The sequence below is a fragment of the Lutra lutra genome, chromosome 1, assembly GCF_902655055.1.
Source record: "Lutra lutra chromosome 1, mLutLut1.2, whole genome shotgun sequence".
In the NCBI taxonomy this organism is placed as follows: Eukaryota; Metazoa; Chordata; class Mammalia; order Carnivora; family Mustelidae; genus Lutra; species Lutra lutra.
Genome location: NC_062278.1, coordinates 134,621,476 through 134,639,908, shown reverse-complemented (window position 1 = coordinate 134,639,908; position 18,433 = coordinate 134,621,476).

The window sequence follows — 18,433 nt, the reverse complement described above, 5'->3', positions numbered from 1 at the left end:
AGGTTTCCCCTCCCTCTGAATCTGGATGGGTTGTGATTACTTTGACAAATAGCATGGTGGATGTGACGCTATATAATTTCCGAGGCTATGCCATAAAAGGCCGTGGAGCTTCTACCCAGTTCACTCGGGTTGCTCATATTATGGAAAGCAGCCAATATGAAAGAAGTCTAGCCACCCTGACCACCAGTCCGGACTCTGACAACTCACCCCTGAAGTGTGTGCCCCTGAATTTTGCCTCTTTCTAATCCAGGACTTTCTCTGCTAAGGTGGGGTGGGTGGGGTGAGGGTGGGTGGTCCATTGGGCCTTTTATTGAACTTGCTTAAAGTTGACAGTGTTGGGAACAACCCTTAGCTTACAGAAAACAGAGGCATTCGGTGTAGTTTGCTTCTCAGGAGGCTACAACAGGATTAAGCTCTCACCTGGTTCAATAACACAGTCTCTAAGGGCGCCTGGGTGGCTCAGTGGGTTACACATCTACCTTCGGCTCAGGTCATGATCTCAGGGTCCTGGGATCGAGCCCCGAGTCAGGCTCCCTGTTTAGCGGTGAGCCTGCTCCCCCCAACCCCCCACTTCTCTACCTGCCTCTCTGCCTACTTGTGATCTCTGTCAAATAAATAAAATCTTAAAAAAAAAACAAAAACAAAAACACAGCCTCTGGTCTGCCTGTCCTTCCTCCCTGTCTTCCTTTTTTCTGTTTCCTGGCTTCACCTTCCAAATTAATCAACGGCCTCCAAGTTGCTGTGTTAAAGGCTCTGCTTTAACTTACCTCTCTCCAGATTAGAAAAAAGGAAAGGACTCAGGGAGAACACACCTGAGGTACACATCTCTGCCAGGAGTGTGTCTGGACCATTGTTCTTGTGCTGTAGATGTGCCTGGCAGCCTGAATTCTGGTCTAAGCCCTGATCAGATAGATGGAGAAACAGATTTTTCATCTTTCCTCTGGCAATCATCTCTTTCATTTTAGCTTTTAAATGAGCTTTGCAGGGGGACTGACATCTCCAGCATTGTGTCCAAAAGCTGAAGCCAGAGGCAAAAATTCGCTGAAAGTTCAGCTTTTATCCTTTGGATTCAGAAAAGACCTGACAAGAAAAACTTGCCTGTGGCCTGGGCCATGTGGATCAGGGAGAGATGAGTTCAGCTGCTGGTGGTCATGTGGCCAAACTGTGTCTTCATCTCTGCCCACTGGGCAGGAGTTCTTTTTCTTTCTCTGGGCAGTACCTAGCTTATCTCACAACACTCCCAAACACAAGAAGGAAAACCACCTTCAAAGAACAAAGCAAGGCACTTTTTCCTTTTCAGAAGGGATCCCTGAGGTTATTTCTGAGTGATGGGTTGTGTTATGGTTGATGTCTATTTTTTCTTTAGGCTTGTCTGTATTTTTTTTTTAAGATTTTATTTATTTGAGAGAGAGATAGAGTGCATGAGTAGGGGTAGGGGAGACACAGAGGGAGAGAGAGAAGCAGGCTGAGCAGGGAGCCTGATGTCAAGCCCAAGGCTGACTCAGAACTAGATCCCAGGACCCTGAGATCATGACCTGAGCCGAAGGCAGATGCTTAACCAACTGAGCCACCCAGGTACCCCAGGCTTATCTGTATTTTTAAAAAAGATTTAATTATTTTTTTGAGAGAGAGAGGGAGTGGGGGTTTGGGGAGGGGAGAAAAGCAGAGAGAGGGACAAGCAGAATCCACGCTGAACACAGAGCCCAGTTTGGGGCTATCTCATGACCCTGCATGGGCCCTTATCTATTGGGGCTCAGTGGGCATGCAGGCCCAGGGCCTGTCCTGCGTGGGGGCCCCAAAGCCCACTCAAGGGGCAGTCTCACGGACATTTCTCCCTCCTTTCTCAACCCAAATAACGACAGAGCCATAAGCAGTCATATTTCCTTGCAAACACCCAGCCGAATCTTCTGTTGTGCTGAAACAAAGGATTTTTGATTAGTTTTCGAGGTTGCCTGAAGGAGGGAGCAAGGTATCTTAGTGCAGATCTCTGCTACCAAAGTGGTAAGTGGGAAAGGGCAGACCAATAACATGTATACATTTGTAAATCATTTATCCTCCTGCAAACCATAAGCCAACATGTGAAGTAAATGAATCAGGAGAGAAAGCAGAGGTGGGAAGTGGAAAGGCGAGAATCTCTTGAGGATGATTGTTAAAAAACCTGAACACCCCTCCAAGTTAATGGGATCAGAAACCCCCAGAGGATTTTATAACTATTCAAGTTTGAGATCCTTTGGTCTGCAGGGTCTGAAAACCTTTCGTTTCACCCACGAACTGGCATTCTACTGTTGTGCATCAGGACAACTAGAGCAAACCTCATGGCTCTCCCTCAGCTGTCATGGGTGGCAAGGTCATGTGCAAATGGAAGTATGAGGGCTGCTTCTGGCTATGCCACCACAGGGAAACAAGTCACCTGTTGACTGACATTGAGAAAAAAGAAAGTGTTCAGGAGAGTTATCTAAAACTTAGGAATAAGGTAAAAAAGATGATTGCCTGGCGTTGTAAATGCCACACTAGAACATTTTCTAAGCCTGTCTCAGGGTCATCTGAATCTCAGGGAATATAACTTTGTTTGATTTGCTATTCACAAATTGATTAGATCCCATTTATTTTACAGCTTTGAAAAGTTAGAGATTAACTTGCATTAAACTAAGGAGGGACTTTTTTTTTTTTTAAAGATTTTATTTATTTATTTGACAGAGAGAAATCACAAGTAAGCAGAGAGGCAGGCAGAGAGAGAGGAGGAAGCAGGCTCCCTGCTGAGCAGAAAGCCCAATGTGGGGCTCGAACCCAGGACCTGGGATCATGACCTGAGCCAAAGGCAGTGGCTTAACCCACTGAGCCACCCCAAGGAGATGCCCCAAGGAGGGACTTTTTATTTTTCTTGTCCAGTAGGGAAGATAACCTGGACATTAAGGTTTTATCACCTTGTGGGGCATGAATCAGCATCGTATCTGAGTTGGCACTCTTATTCAGCATTCATTTTCTCCGCTGACTATATAAATGAAATTTGTCATATCCTCATGGAACTGGTTTTCTCTTTCTGCTGGTTTGCATGTTAATGAATTGAATAAAATGTTGAGTGTGCTTGTTATCTATTCATAGGAGAGTTATGATAACCTTCAAATAATGTTTTGGCGAAGCATACTGAGTGTTTTTAGGTCTGAGGCAGTGAATAGGAAACCAGTCAATGGGCTAAGAGTTACATGTATCAGATGCCAACTGAAAGGACGAGCCCTGGAAGAGCTGAGGTGAGCAGTTTAAGATGAAGATCATGAACATGACAAGGCTCTCAAGTGTCATACTGTTTGGGTGCAGTGTCACTGGGCTGGACCAGGGTGGTTTTGAGGCACCATTCTAGACCAGTCACACAACTCTTGCCCTATTAGGAAGCTCAGTGCTAAGTCCTGTGCTCAACTGTTCTTTCCTTCTCCAGCCCAGAGTTTTTGTGTGTTTTTTTTTAATAATTTAAAAATTTTTAAAATAAACATATAATGTATTATTAGCTGCAGGGGTACAGGTCTGTGAATCGCCAGGTTTACACACTTCACAGCACTCACCATAGCACATACACTCCCCAATGTCCATAACCCCACCACCCTCTCCCTAACCCCTGGCAACCCTCAGTTTGTTTTGTGAGATTAAGAGTCTCTTATGATTTGTCTCCCTCCCGATCCCATCTTGTTTCATTTATTCTTTTCCTACCCCCCAAGCCCCCATGTTGCATCTCCACTTCCTCACATCAGGGAGATCATATGATAGTTGTCTTTTTCCGATTGACTTATTTCGCTAAGCATAATACCCTCTAGTTCCATCCATATCATTGCAAATGGCAAGATTTTATTTCTTTTGATGGCTGCATAGTATTCCATTGTATATATATACCACATCTTCTTTATCTATTCATATGTTGATGGACATCTAGGTTCTTTCCATAGTTTTAGCCCAGAGTTTTTGATTCATTTTCCTCCATCTTACTTTTTTCTTACTTGGTTTCCTTCTTTTTTTTTCCTGTTTGTTGTTTGAGGTACCGTCTTATTATAAGCTGTTGAAATTCCTGTTCTAGCTAAGCAGAGAAAAATCAATCAACAAAATAAAGGTAGTCTTACAACTTGACCTAAGTGGACATGGTTGTTCACAATTATGAGGCCCTTTGTTTTTATTTTGTTTTAATTTCTGGTTAATATCTGTAGTGTCCAGTAGTTTGAAGCTGGAGCTGTAAGTCTAGATATAGGTCTTTACTATTAAGTTAGAAGAGAGCAAGTGGCAGGTTACATTTATCCAGTTAGACATTTATACTTAAGCAGGAACAAATAGGCAGAGTAGGGTTAGGATTAGAATTAGTTTACAGACCACCAGTTTGGCAAATGGAAAAAGTGCTAGTTCTTCTTTTTGCAGGAGCACCTTGCATGAAAGAAAGTCTCTCCCATGTGACAGGGCTCTAGGGGCATGGTTTGGCTCACCAATTAGGTAAGTGAGGGAACCACAAATCCTTCCAAATTAGGGGCTGGACACCAGAACTTTTGAGAATCAAGTCTCAGGCAGCATTTCCAAAAATACACTGGGCTTGTTACATTCTTATATCCTGTTGTATAATGATGGGTAGTATCCATAATATAACTGGACAATGCATGCATCTAGAACATCACTGATTTGACCAAAGAACACATTTCCAATGGTCATGTTAATTAACAAAATACCTGGTGTTAGCTGGGGACAAGGACGGTTGAAGAACTGATGGTAGCCATCTCTTGTGTGTGGCTTTTTGATTAAATCCTGCTTGACCTTCCAGATTAGGGCAATCCACTTCTAGGGCATAGGTGAAAACCAAAACCTACCTGCCATATGGTGGGGAAGTGTTTTAAAGATTTACCAACCACATACCACTCAGGATATGGGAATATTTACTGTGCTGTATCTGGTTTGTGTGGGAATTAAGCCAGAATATTTTTGAATCAGTCTTGATTAAAATTAAGTTTCATAATTTCCATAGCAGTAAATTTGAAAGAATAGTAAGTGCTTTGAAAATGCAAAGCACTGCTTTACATGAATTATGAAGATTAGATAAGATTTATATGGAAGTTGCAAAAAAATAGGGTTCAACATGTTTTTAACCTGTATCATGTTTTCATAAAGTTGATTTTCAGGCTAAGTTGTCTAGAGAAAACCAGTTTCCTGTAACAGTCAAAAGTTTACTTAATATAAACCTTGGAAAGACCATTGATTAGTAATCTTGAGATCATGAGTTTGTGTTATGAGGAACTACATCCACTGAAGTATTTATTATAGACAACAATGTTTATCACTTAAAGTTGAAAGCTAGGTTTCTTGTTGAAGATTGAATTTATGGCTAACTTTGAGGTCATTGACCCCCTGACTGTGATCTCTTATTTATTTATTTATTTATTTAAATTAATTAACTTTTATTAACATATAATGTATTATTTACTTCAGGGGTACAGGTCTGTGAATCATCAGGCTTACACTTTTCACAGCACTTGCTATAGCACAGACCCTTTCCAATGTCTATAACCCAGCCACCCTATCCCTCACCCCCCAGCCCCCAGCAACCCTCAGTTTGTTTTGTGAGATTAAGAGTCTCTTATAGTTTGTCTCCCTCTGGATCCCATCTTGTTTCATTTTTTCCCAGTCTACCCCTCCCCCACAACCCCTGCCCTGCTATCAGAGAGATCAGATGATAATTGTCTTTCTCTGATTGACTTAATTTACTTAGCATAATACCCTTTAGTTCCATCCATGTCATTGCAAATGGCAAGATTTCATTTTTTGATGGCTTCATAGTACTCCAGTGTATGTATGTGTGTGTGTGTGTGTGTGTCTATACACCACATCTTGTTTATCCATTCATCTGTTGATGGACATCTAGGTTCTTTTCATAGTTTGGCTATTGTGGACATTGCTGCTATAAACATTCAAGTGCAGGTGCCCCTTTGGATCCCTACATTTGTATCTTTAGGGTAACAACTGACTCAGTGATTGCTGGGTTGTAGGGTAGCTCTATTTTCAAGTTTTTGAGGAACCTCCATGCTGTTTTCCAGAGTGGCTGCACCAGCTTGCTTTCCCACCAACAGTGTAGGAGGGTTCCCCTTTCTCTGCATCCTCGCCAACATCTGTCGTTTCCTGTTTGGTTAATTTTAGCCATTCTGATGGGTGTGAGGTGGTATCTCACTGTGGTTTTGATTTGTATTTCCCTGATACCGAGTGATATTGAACACTTTTTCATGTGTCTTTTGGCCATCTGGATGTCTTCTTTGCAGAAAAGTCTGTTCCTGCCTTTTGCCCATTTCTTGATTGGAGTATTTGTTCTTTGGGTGTTGAGTTTGATAAGTTATTTAGAGATTTTGGATACTAGCCCTTATCTGATATGTCATTTGCGAATATCTTCCCCCATTCTGTCAGTTGTCTTTTGGTTTTGTTGACTGTTTTTCTTTTGCTGTGCAAAAGCTTTTGATCTTGATGAAGTCCTAATAGTTAATTTTTGCCCTTGGTTCCCTTGCCTTTGGCGATGTTTCTAGGAAGAAGTTGCTGCAGCTGAGGTTGAAGAGGTTGCTGCCTGTGTTCTCCTCAAGGATTTTGATGGATTCCTGTCTCACATTGAGGTCTTTCATCCATTTTGAGTCTATTTTCATGTGTGGTGTAAGGAAATGGTCCAGTTTCATTCTTCTGCATGTGGCAGTCCAATTTTCCCAACACCATTTGTTGAAGAGACTGTCGTTTTTCCTTTGGACATTCTTTCCTGCTTTGTAGAAGATTAGTTGACCATAGAGTTGAGGGTTTATTTCTGGGCTCTCTATTCTGTTCCATTGATCTATGTATCTGTTTTTGTGCCAGTACTATACTGTCTTGATGATTATAGGTTTGTAATAGAGCTTGAAGTCTGAAATTGTGATGCTGCAAACTTTGGTTTTATTTTTCAACATTCCTCTGACTATTTAGGGTCTTTTCTGGTTCCATATAAATTTTAGGATTATTTGTTCCATTTCTTTGAAAAAAATGGATGGTATTTTGATAGGGATTGCATTAAATGTGTAGATTGCTTTAGGGTAGCATAGACATTTTCACAATACTTGTTCTTCGAATCCATGAGCATGAAACGTTTTTCCATTCTTTGTGTCTTCCTCAATTTCTTTAATGAGTACTGTATAGTTTTCTGAGTACAGATTCTTTGCCTCTTTGGTTAGGTTTATTCCTAGGTATCTTATGGGTTTGGGTGCAATTGTAAATGGGATCAACTCCTTAATTTCTAATTCTTCTGTCTTGTTGGCGTATAGAAATGCAATTGATTTCTCTGCATTGATTTTGTATCCTGACACTTTACTGAATTCTTGTATGAGTTCTAGCAGTTTTGGGGTGGTGTCTTTTGGGCTTTCCACATAAGGTATCACATCATCTGCAAAGAGTTAGAGTTTGACTTCTTCTTTGCTGATTCAGATGCCTTTTATTTCTTTCTGTTGTGTGATTGCTGAGGCTAGGACTCTTAGTACTATGTTGAATAGCAGTGGTGATAGTGGACATCCCTGCCGTGTTTCTGACCTTAGGGGAAAAGCTCTCAGTTTTTACCCATTAAGAATGATATTCACTGTGGGTCTTTCATAGATGACTTTGATGATATTGAGGTATGTACTCTCTATCCCTACACTATAAAGAGTTTTGATCAAGAAAGGATGCTGTACTTTGTCAAATGCTTTTTCAGCATCTATTGAGAGTATCATATAGTTCTTGTTCTTTCTTTTATTAATGTATTTTATCACATTGATTGATTTGAGGATATTGAACCAAACTTGTAGCCCAGGATAAATCCCACTTGGTCATGGTGAATAATCCTTTTAATGTACTGTTGGATCCTATTGGCTAGTATTTTGGTGAGAATTTTTGCACCCGTGTTCATCAGGGATAATGGTCTATAATTCTCCTTTTTGATGTGGTCTTTGTCTGGTTTTGGGATCAAGATCATGCTGACCTCATAAAATGAGTTTGGTAGTTTTCCTCCCATTTCAATTTTTTGGGATAGTTTCAGGAGAATAGGTATTAATTCTTCTATAAAAGTTTGGTAGAATTCCCCTGGGATGCTGTCTGGCCCTGTGCTCTTGTTTGTTTGGAGATTTTTGATGACTGCTTCAATCTCCTCACTGGTTATGGGTCTGTTCAGGTTTTCTATTTCTTCCTGGTTCAGTTGTGGTAGTTTATATGTCTCTAGGAATGCATCCATTTCTTCCAGATTGCCCAATTTGCTGACGTATAGATGCTCATAATATGTTCTTATAATTGTTTGTATTTCTTTGGTATTGGTTTTGATCTCCCCTCTTTCATTCATGATCTTTTTTATTTGTGTCCTTTCTCTTTTCTTTTTGATAAGTCTGGCCAGGGGTTTATCAATCTTATTAATTCTTTCAAGGAACCAGCTCCTAGTTTCATTGATTTGTTCTACTGTTCTTTGGTTTCTATTTCATTGATTTCTGCTTTGATCTTTATGATTTCTCTTCTCCTGCTGGGTTTAGGCTTTCTTTCTTTCTTTCTTTTTTTTGGGGGGGTTTAGGCTTTCTTTGCCATTCTTTCACTAGCTCCTTTAGGTGTAGGGTTAGGTTGTGTACTTGAGACCTTTATTGTTTCTTGAGAAAGGCTTGTATTGTTATATACTTTCTTCTCAGGACTGCCTTTGCTGTGTCCTACAGATTTTGAACAGTTGTGTTTCCATTTTCATTTGTTTCCATGAATTTTTAAAATTCTTCTTTAATTTCCTGGTTGACCATTCATTCTTTAGTTGGGTGCTCTTTAGCCTACATGTATTTGAGTTCTTTCCAACTTTCCTCTTGTGGTTGAGTTCTAGTTTGACAGCATTGTGGTCTGAAAATATGCAGGGAATGAAAATATACAGGGAATCCCAGTCTTTTTGGTACTGGTTGAGATCTGATTTGTGACCCAGGATGTGATCTATTCTGGAGAATGTTCCTTGCGCACTAAAAAGGAATGTGTATTCTGTTGTTTTGGGATGGAGTGTTCTAAATATATCTGTGATGTCCATCTGGTCCAGTGTGTCATTTAAAGCATTTATTTCCTGTTGATCTTTTGCCTGGACGATCTGTCCATTTCAATGAAGGGGTGTTAAAGTCCCTTACTATTACTGTATTGTTGCTGATGTGTTTCTTTGATTTTGTTATTAATTGATTTATATAGTTGGCTGCTCCCATGTTAAGGGCATAGATACTTAAAATTGTTAGGTCTTCTTGTTGGGCAGACCCTTTAAGTATGATATAGTGAGTGTCCTCATCTCTTATTATAGTCTTTGGCTTAATATCTAATTTATCTGATATTAGGATTACCACCCCAACTTTCTTTTGATGTCCATTAGCATGGTAAATTATTTTCCACCCCCCTCACTTTAAATCTGGAGGTGTCTTAGAGTCTAAAATGAGTTTCTTGTAGACAGCATATCAATGGGTCTTGTTTTTTTGTCCATTCTGGTACCCTTTGTCTTTTGATTAGGGCATTTAGCCCATTTGCATTTAGGGTAACTATTGAGAGATATGAATTTAGTGCCATTGTATTGCCTGTAAGGTGACTGTTACTATATATTGTCTCTGTTCCTTTCTAGTCTGTTACTTTAGGCTCTCTCTTTGCTTAGAGGACCCCTTTCAATATTTCCTGTAGGGCTTGTTTGGTGTTTGCAAGTTCTTTTAGTTTTGGTTTGTCATGGAAGTTTTTATCTCTCCTATTTTCAGTGACAGCCTAGATGGATATAGCATTCTTGGCTGCTTATTTTTCTCATTTAATTCTCTGAATATACCATAGCAGTCTTTTCTGGCCTTCCAGGTCTCTGTGGATAGGTCTGTTGCCAATCCAATATTTCTGCCATTGTACATTACAGACCTCTTGTCCCTAGCTGCTTTCAGGAGTTTCTCTTTGTAAATGAGATTTGTAAGTTTTACTATTAGATGATGGGATGTGGACCTATTTTTATTGATTTTGAGGGGAGCTCTCTGTGCATCCTGGACTTTGACGTTTGTTCCCTTTGCCAAATTAGGGAAATTCTCGCTATAATTTGGTCTGGAATACCTTCTGCTCCTCTCTGTCTTCTTCTGGGATCTCAATTATTCTAATACTGTTTTGTCTTATGCTATCACTTATCTCTCAAATTCTCCCCTCCTGGTCCAGTGGTTGTTTATATCTCTCTTTCTCAGGTTCTTTATTTTCTCCATCATTTAGTCTTCTATATCACTGATGCTCTCTTCTGCCTCATTTATCCTAGCAAAAAGAGCCTCCATTTTTTTAATTGTACCTAATTAATAGCTTTTTTGATTTCTACTTGGTGAGATTCTAGTTCTTTTATTTCTCCAGGAAGGGATTCGCTAGTATTTTCCATATTTTTTTCGAGCCCAGCTAACACCTTGATATTTGTCATTCTGAACTCTAGTTCTGACATATTACTAATGTCCATATTGAGTAGGTCCCTAGCTGTTGGTACTGTTTCTTGTTCTTTTTTCTTTTTTTTTTTTTTGTGGTCAGTTTTTCTGCCTTGTCATTCTATTCAGATAAGAATAGATGAATGAGCAAACAAAATAGGGAACAAAATACTAAAAGGGTAGAAATGACCCCAGAAAAATATATACTAACCAAATCAGAAGTGACCCAAAACTGGGGGGAGAGAAAGGATGAAAAAAGAAATATATTATACTGGTGAGCAGAAAAGCACACACTTTATTTTGTGTGTATTTTGGTCTGTTAGAAGAAACTACCTCCTAAAATTTAAAAAAAAAAGAAAACCTTAAGGACGCCTGGGTGGCTCAGTTGGTTAAGCGGCTGCCTTCGGCTCAGGTCGTGATCCCAGCGTCCTGGGATCGAGTCCCACATCGGGCTCCTTGTTCAGTGGGGAGCCTGCTTCTCTCTCTGCCTCTGCCTGCCATTCTGTCTGTCTGTGCTTGCTCTCTCTCCCTCTCTCTCTGACAAATAAATAAAATCTTAAAAAAAATTAAAAAAAAAGAAAACCTTATCTATGTACAAAAATCATATATGTACAAAAATATCTGTAGATAGCTGGCAGTCATGAAGGGATGGAATATGACTGTAAAGATGAAAATTAAAGAAGATTCTGAAAGAGGAATTGGTAAGATAAGAATTTGGTTGAAAAAAGGTAAAAAAGGGGAGGAAAGAATGTGATCATGTTGGAGACTAGAACAAATCCATGCACGAGATTTAGGGTATATTTTGATCTAGTAGAAGAAACTGCATCCCTAAATTTTAACAACAACAAAAAAAACCCCCTATCTGTATACAAAAAATTAGGTTAAATGCAATGAAGGGACAGAATATGACTATAATAATGAAAATTTTAAAAAATTTTTTGAAAGGTATTGATAAGATAAAATGGATAAAAAAACATTAAAATAGGAAAGAGGAAAAATAAAAAAATAGAATACGAAAACAATAACATTAAAATTTTAACTTTGAAAGACTAAGGAATCATGGGAAAAAAGCCATGAATTCTATGTGTTGCTTTCCCCCAGCTCTGGAGTTCTGCAGTTCTCATTGATCGATGAACTTGGTCTTGGCTGGATGTTCTTACTGATCTTTTGGAGACGGGGCCTGTTGCAGTGATTCTCATATGTCTTTGCCTGAGGAGGAATTGCACCGCCCTTGCCAGAAGACAGGCTAAGTAATCTGCTCAGGTTGTGCTTGGTAGCTTTTGTTCCCTAAATGCTTTCCATAAAGCTTTGGAGGATGGGAATGAAAATGGTGGCCTCCCAATCTCCAGCCCCATAGGAGCTGAGAGCTCAGGGCCCCACCCCTCAGTGCGCCTTCAGAGAGAAACAGTTAATCCCTCTCGTCTCTCTGGTTTCTGGCCACTCTCTGTGCTCACCCAGCCTGTGACCGATCATTTTATCTCTGGTGCACGGCCCCATTTGGAGTCTTCAGACCCAACAGATTCCTGCAATACGCCCCCATGCTGCTCCTCCCAGAGGAGGAAGGTGAGTCTCCCTGGGTCTGCCACTTGTGTGGTCCCTGCTCAAATAGAAGTGGCCTGATTGTATCCCCAGTCAGTTTATGGCAACCCTGAGCTGAGAACCCCCTCCTTGGCTCTGTCTTTGTAGCTGGTTTCCCCACTCTGAGACCCAGGAGCTCTACCACACTCAGACACTCCTGGTCTTTTTGTGACCCTCTGGGTCCTGAGACCACACTGTCCCTGGGAGGGCCCCACCCCCCCTTAGCATCTGGAGCGATGTCCCTCAGTGGAGTTGACTTCTCAAAGTTCCGATTTTGTGCTCTGCTGCTCTCTCACTTGCTGGGAGACTTCCCCTCCCCCCGTGGTATATCTTCCTGTATGTCTCCTTGGATTTGCTTCTCTGCATGTCCTACACCCTGAAAAGTGGTTGATTTTCTATTCCTAAAATTGCTGCCCTTCTCCTCTTTGATTTTCTATTGAGTTTGTAGGTGTTCAGAATGGTTTGGTAACTATCTAGCTGAACTCCTGGGATCTGATAATATTTAGGTTCCTACTCCTCCATCATCTTGCCAGATCTAAATGATCTCTTGATTTTCTTTTAAATCACTGGTCATAGCATGAAAATTTATGCTATGACTTTTTTTTGAGGAAGTCTTTGAACATATGCTATCCAAATAAACATTAAATATGTGACTTTAGTAGATAAAGACACAAAGCAAATTCCTTTCTCCTGTGGTGGGTTTGGATCTCTTGCCCTGTAGCCTGATGAAGTTACGAAGTTGTGTAAGAGAATTACTGAATATACTGGATATAGTTTTAAAAATGATATTATATGAATGACCAAAAGTCCAGGCTTTGACTATATGAAGTTTGGGTATTTGCTTATGTTTGGTCTCTCAATCCCTTCTGTGCGGGGGTGTGTGTGCAGATATCTTATCTCTCCAAGGAACATAGCTTTTGGGATTAGTCTGGATTCCAAGAAGCCAGCGAGTGCCATTCCCACTGTGAATACTCAGCCAACATTTGGGTGATAATAGAGATTCTTCATGTCTCTGGGAATCCAAAAATCCCAATGCCTTCCTCTCTGGCCCAAAACGAAGAAGGCCTTTATGTCTCTGTTTGTAGGGGATGGGGGTAGGGAATAAGACTGTGGTCCTGCATATGCTTTCCAGCTTTTGGATCAAGAGAAACTTGAGGGGTGCCTGGGTGGCTCAGTTGGTTAAGCATCTGCTTTCAGTTTGGGTCATGATGCCAGGATCCTGGGATCGAGCCCTGTGGCATGCTCCCTGCTCAGCAGGGAGTCTTCTTCTCCCTCTCCTTCTCCCCTCCGCTTGTGCTCTGTCTCTTTCAAATAAATAAATAGAAAATCTTTAAAAAAATTTAAAAGAGGAATTTGAGAGGGAGACAAGTCAGATGTCACCAATGGAAAGCTAATTTATACACTGATATGTACATGTTCTTCTAAATAGGGTCTCATATTGGCATGGATTTGAAAATTATCCCTCTTCTTCATGGCTGCTAACATCTTAACTCCTGAAGGCTTCACAAAGACATTATGAATCACAGATAACATTTGTTGCATCATTTCCCCTCTTGCTATTTCTTATCCATGAAGGGCTTGTGAGGGGTGGCTTACATCCAAGATTCTGCCACAGGCTGGCTGCTATATACTTCTAATTGGATACTCTAAGTTACAAATTTGTGACTAGCATTGACTAATTCACTCCATTAGATATAAGGAAATGTCTTTAAATTTTTAGAGAACTATAGCTATAAATATTTTTTAGGAATTCCTGCCCATAGCATGAAGCATGAGTCTTCTCTTGACAGTCTTCAAACTCCCCTCCTCACTCTTCAATAATCCCTTCCCTTTCTGGAATTACTGTGAACACCATGTCCAGCTTTTGTCAGATCTGAATAGCATTAATTCCTTGGTTAAATCCCATTATCTCTGCCCTTTCCCTTCCCTTATTTCTGAGAATCATCCCTTCATCCTCTGCCATCTGCCCTCCCATCAGTAAGGAGGAAAATGGATATGCCTACTTAAGGCAGTTTTCAGATAAAAGAACAGAGAGAATATAAAGACAGTAGAGTGCGTAGATGAGATCAGTTACTGGCGAATACGGTTGTTAATTGTTTATGTGTCTCTTGGGCAAATTGTATCACCTTTTATGACCTCAAGTTTTCTCTGTAAAATAATGAGGTTTGACTAGATGATCTGTAAGATCCCTTCCAGGGCTAAATTTTGTAAAATGTACAAGCATTTGATGCTGCTGGATATTGTATTTGGCTCTAGAATTCCTGGTAGCAAAAGAAAATTGGAAGAGATATTGAATTATCCATTGTTCATTGATGAACAGAAGTACAGGCTGTGTCTGCAGAGATAGAGTAAAATGCAAGTAAGAAAGTATAATTTAGTTCCCTGAAAAAAGTTTTAGATTGTCTATGTAAAAGTCATAATGATGATTCTCAGTTACAAGTGACCAACAAACAAACAAAACCAAAACCAAAACCCAACAAAACAACAAAAAAACAAATCCCCAAGCAAACAAACCAAAAACCAAAAACCAAAACCAAAACCAAAACCAAGAAAGCCCCCCAAACAGTGGAAGGGCAGGTACTTGAATGTCCTCAAAGTTTCATCTCTGCTTTCCTCTGTTCTGGGGTCAGGCTGCCTGCCCCACAGTGCTTAAACCATGGTGACAGACAAATTCAACATTTTATCTTTACAGCTTCATAACCAGAGATGTTGGGGAAAAATTTTAAGGAAGGATTTTCATTTGTCAGGCTTGGGTCACATGCTGATTCCTGGGCCAGTCATAATATGGGGACTGCAGCTCCCACTGGAGCAGAGGGTGGAATGGAAGCTTTTCATAAGGAGGCTTTCATTCCAGGTAGTTGAGGAGTAAAGGAGTGTTTCATCTTGTTTTGGTTGTTTTCTTTATCCCTTCAACTCTAGGTTTGGGTCTACCATATAAATTTGCCCTTCTCAGAAGTCCATTATAGACTCAAAGCCCCTAGGTATTTAAAAAAAAATTATGGCTTATCTCCTGACCAGAGTTTGCCTGCCAGGTCTTCTCAGTGTCTATCTCTAAGTGCTTTTCATGGTAATGACTAGCAACCTTGATTTATTTGTCTGTGCTACAAACAAATTGGCCAGAGGCGATAAAGTCCATCTGATAAAAGCCACCAAGGAGCCACTTGTCATCCAATAAGGTTACTTGCTGAGTTAAGGGACCACACACCAAAGGGGCACCTCACCAAAGGAAGACTCAGGCTTGTTGTAGTATTTAGAGGGGTGGTGGGGCTTAAGTAAAATTTCAACAAAGCAGTGTTCTGCTCACTCAAAGTGAAGCAGTGGGTTGTATAAAGGAGTTGACATCATGTCTGGGCTGAGATGAGAACTCAGGGTCCTGTTTCCTTGGAAACCATAAAGTTAAGATAAATGTGGAATGTTGTGTTCAAAACTCTTATCTGAAGCTCTGCACCTGGGTTGGAAATTGAGTCTGTTTTTCTGTGTTAAAATGATTTAGATCCTCTAGGCAAAAAAGAGGTGTTTCATTCTCACTAAATGTTATTTCAAACATCAGCTTCTGACAGTCTATGTTTTTAGAGAACAAGTTTTCTCATGTCCTTTTGTTAATTAACAAAAGCATTTCCCCCAACCTCCCCAAAGCTTCACAGAGGAGATTCTCTTCCACTCATCAGATACACAGTTGATCAGAGTCTCCCTTGAAATAACAACATGGCTTTTGTAATCTAACATCAAGGAGTGAGTTAAAGTGAAAATGTCATGTCAGTCACAAAGAGAAGTTAAAGGTCTTTTGAAGTTTATGTATATTATTTAGACAATTATTTGCCATTTATTCACTCTGCAAATATTTGTGGAGCTTCTACTTTGGACTAATATTTGCAAAGGAGATAGAATTTCTATCCTTGATCAGCTCACAGTTTAGTGATGGGAACATTGCAGAAGGAAACAAGCCTAGTATGTAAGGGTGAAGACAACAATGGATTTTGGCATAGACATTTTCGAGAGCAAAGAGGAAGAAGTTGTGAACTTTGAGCTTAGAATTTAGCTCAACTCATGGGGAGAATAGCCAAGGGGAGCAGAATCTGAGATTTTTGAGGTGAGGAAACTTCGAGTTGAAGAAGTTGGCACATGTAGCAGAGGCTGTTGATCCATGCTCCAGATCCTCTCAGTGCATCTCTGAGCTCCTTGCAGCTGTGGACAGTTTCTGACCATGTGCTCATCTTCCCACCATGGTCTTCCACTTGAGACCTTTCTCAGTTGCCAAGAGAGTTTACTTACTCAGTCTGCTCACAGAGCAGCTTGGAAGTGCTGAGAATTTCACATCCACACCCCTTTCAGTTCTCAACCACTGAGGGATGGCTTTCAGGGACTAAATCCCAACTATATCTCCCTGGGATTGTTCTCAGGGCCATTCTGAGTTTGTCAGAGGGTTCCCAGAGAGATTGAACCTCAGTTGCCTACCACAGTAACATACACATCGAGGCAAGCTTTTTGGCTTTTATTCTTTCAGGTTTAACTTTCCATTTTCCCTCTCTTCCTTCCTTGGATGGCTTTCCAAATAAATGACATACCTCCAAGTCCTTTTCTCAGGGTCTGCTTTTGGAGGAACCCAAATGAAGATGGCAAACTTCTCCCTTATGAGAGAAGAGGAGACAAGAAGTAGGAATATTGCTTGAAGGTCAAGAAGAGGGTACAGAGCAGAACAGAATGGTGAATGTTCTGAAGTAACAGAAAAAATAAGGACCTTGCTATTTAACCAGGGTCTGTGTTAAAAGAGTTTAAGATCTTGAACCTAAAGTTATCTTGGGGTCTAACCTACTGCTTTGGGGAATGAAAAGGAGACAGAAGGGGGAGGATGCTGTGAGGTGGGTGAGTCGCAAGGTGTGGGGGGAGCGGGGAGGGAGAAACATGACCTGCTGAGCAGGAAGGCACAAAAGACTGAAAGTGCTGGTTGGCATTGAATATCTGAACAACATTGTTTTTACTGAAGAATTTTACATGTGATGGCTTGATTATTTCCCGTAGGGAATCAAGAAGAGTTAGTGAGCCCTTACAGCTTCTTAGCTGTATATGAAGCTACTCTATTTCCAGGTAGAGCAAAGCTCTGCTCCTGTTATCCCCACATCAGGAATAATTAAGGGAAACTTGATGAAGAATGAGCTAACTTATCATTTTGGAAGTTATCTTCTGTGTAGCAGGCTCTCTAGGTTTTAGGTCAAATTTAGCAATCCTGGAAAAACACAGAGAAGCCTGAATTCAACTGTTAATGATACATTATCCTTCTATTAATAATTTCTTTTGGGAAACTTCACTTGACCACATTTCCTTGAATACTTATGCCAGAAATGGGTCCAAGTATGGGTCTTCAGATTTTGAGATAATGGTGAATGACAAGTATACAAAATGTGATGGAGATGGTAGCTGACCAACCTCTCCTCCACCTCCATTCTCCCTCTCCTCCTTTTATGGGGACAGAGTTGAGCAGGGTACATGGTTGCTTGGTGGGAAACCAAACCTCAGGCGCCCCTTCTCTTGGATGTGACAGTGTCACTGAGCTCTGACCAGTGGAATGTGAGTGGAAGGAATGTAAGCAGCCTTTCCCTTGCTCTTTTAGGAGGAAGTCTGTAGGGTTAGCTCTTTCACCCTTCCCACTGGCTACCATCATGGTCCTTGCAGAAACCCTAGATGCCACATGTTGAATACTAGCCTGGGTCCCCAAATGACCGTGTGGAGGAGAGCAGCTTGCTGACCTGGAATACCCACCTTGGACTGAACTACGTGAGAAGGAAATGACCTTTGTTGTTAGGTTTCTTGTAGCTGCTTAATGCTTAGTTTAACTCATGTATATATACTTATAAATACTTACATATTTCCTTTGACTCCATCCTGATCTGTAATCTCTTTGGTGTGGGCTGGTTTAGAACATCTCAGATGAGTACAGACAGTTGGTAAATGTCCATGCAGACAGTTTTTGTCATTGGCCAGTTCATGAATTTATCCACCCATCCATCCACCAATTCATCTAACCCTTATGCCTACTATTTTGAGACCTGTGTTAAAATGATTTGTATGTATAAGTATGTATAAGTATGTATGTATAAGACCCTTGGCTGGGGAATATCCAGGGAACATGAGTGACCCAAAGATGAATTATATTCAGTTCCTGCTTTCAAGAGGCTTATAGTCCAGAGACTTTAGGTGGAGACTAAATCATTGAAATAAGGATAATTAGGATAAATTTTTATTCTAGGAATTTTTAATTAAATTTGAAAAAAGCTAGTTTTATTTCTATTATCTTATTCTTATTACTGCTATTTTTTGAGAATGCTCTTCCTGGTAAGTTTTTGTATGCATTTTTGAGACCACTGTTTACAGAAGGACACTTTATATTTAATGGCAATAAAACACGCATGAGAAAAAAACAATGCATCAGTCACCATAAA